This window comes from Lutra lutra, chromosome 2 (assembly GCF_902655055.1).
Source record: "Lutra lutra chromosome 2, mLutLut1.2, whole genome shotgun sequence".
NCBI classification, from domain to species: domain Eukaryota; kingdom Metazoa; phylum Chordata; class Mammalia; order Carnivora; family Mustelidae; genus Lutra; species Lutra lutra.
This window is the reverse complement of record NC_062279.1, coordinates 38,516,605-38,518,495: the sequence shown is the minus strand read 5'-3', so window position 1 is coordinate 38,518,495 and position 1,891 is coordinate 38,516,605. Positions and strand designations below refer to the sequence as shown.

At 41.1% G+C, this 1,891-nt stretch overlaps 1 long non-coding RNA gene across 1 annotated transcript; it reads left to right on the top strand.

Annotated features, from left to right (window-relative positions):
• Positions 1-248: 248 nt before the first annotated feature.
• Positions 249-930, top strand: LOC125090451 (uncharacterized). The gene is made up of 3 exons (XR_007124333.1): positions 249-381; positions 576-695; positions 806-930. It is a non-coding gene; the product is annotated as an uncharacterized LOC125090451 (long non-coding RNA).
• Positions 931-1,891: the final 961 nt, after the last annotated feature.

The following is a 1,891-nucleotide window of genomic DNA, read 5'->3' as shown; positions in this document are numbered from 1 at the left end:
GCCTGTTCAATTAGGCATGCGACACACCAGATTCAAGTTCCCATTGGCCAGTGGAGGATACTTCGTGAATCACATTTGACCTTCAATCAAAAAAAACCACTCTGGCACCTTCTTTGGACTTAAAAAAATACTGCAGGAAGAATATGTTTCCTTCCAAATGAAGATTTTTGCTTTTGGATGCCTGTTCCTTTGTTAAATTCCTGAAGTAAGGTCACAGACTCTGATCTAATAAAGGACTGGCCGCCTCGCTGTGCTTGTGAGTGTGACCGTGGCAGAGGGGAGAATGGGCCACAGAGTTCAGAAAGATGGGGCGTGGTTCAGCCCACCAGTGACACAGCAGCAAACTTAATACCCATCTTTGCTGCGAGGTCAAAACAAACAGTTGGTCTAAGCAACTGGAAGAAGACGTGGGTTGACCAGAAGCTGATTTCTTTATTGAGAAGTTGAGAAAGATTTGGCTTTTTTCTGTTCTGAAGCTGGTGTTAGCGGTAACGGGTGGTGGTGGCCGTGGGGGTGGTCCGGCTTAGTATCTGTGGGTTTCAGCACAATCTTTGGTGCTCTCTGTCTCTTGGTAGGCAAGATGGAGAAATGAGGGCCCATCAGGAGTAGACAACAAGCTGAAACACCTAATGGACCGGTGTGACGCTGAGAAGAGGCCTTGAGCCCTTGCTGGGAGCCTCAGGGCTCTGTCTGTGGTGCTGTCTTCTTCTACTGTTGTGTTACTTATTTTGAAGTAGAAATTGTTTTTCTTTGAGCCTTAACGTGATAAAGCCAATCTGTAATTTTGGTTTTCTTTTTCAAACAGTTTTTCAAGGTTGGAATGAGAGCTGTAGAGAAGACACAACCGTTTTCCTCTGCTGCCTTTCTCCCGCTCCTCATTCTTCCTCAATTTGTGTCTTTTTCCTGTGGATATAAACTAAAGATGAAAATACCTGACAACTCTGTATGTTGAATTTTTTAAAAAGCCACAGATTTGGGGAAAGCATGTCAAAAGTTGGAGTCTAGATGTTTGAAATGTATCTCATAGGTCACAATGGATAATGGTAAAGTGGTGATTTTGGAATTACTGCTGCACATGTGATCTGATGTCAAAGGAAAAGAAAATACTCAAAAATAAAAAATAAAATAAAATACACACACACAACACACATAATGAAAAGCTATCAGCGAGGTTCATCCTGTCATAACTGTGTCTGGGAGAAGCAGAACTCATTTCCCAGTGAAAATTGCTTCAAACCAGCATGTTGTCACTCTCAAAAAATCAGCAAGTGAAGTTTTTCTTATGTCCCCAGTGCTTATCAAATCTTTGGTTTCTGTTTTGGGGGGAATATATATAAACAAAAATCAAGCTATTTATTTTTTGAAACATGTCAGATAGCAGAAAGAAAACACATTCCTTTGGGGTAAAAGAAATTCAGTGCATATACTTGAAGTCAGCATGGAAATTTTTCTTCCTCACACACTTATCCTAAAATATTCCTCCGTAAAACTAGAATTTGGAAGAACTAGAGGGGCAGAAAGAGAAATTTAAAAAAAAAAAAAAAAGGACAAGTATATAAACTTAGAGCATACAGAGGGGGAGGCTGGTTAACTTGTGTCTGTGACAGACCATGGTCGGATTCCTGGGAACCTAAGAACGGAATTTATAATACCATAGGAACAGGATTTGTGCTGTGGAAGGGGGGACCTTTCAAACTTTACTGCCTTTGTTTTTTCTAATATTCCTTAATAGTGGGGCTATTTTCTATCACTCAAATTGCTAATGATACCAAGCTGGAAGACAGGATGCAGTGAAGGCTCGAAATGCTCTCAGAAGGTTAGGACAATGGACGTAGTTAAACATGGTGGTACTCAGTGTATGTGGAGGTAAGTGATCAGCTTCAGGGGGCTC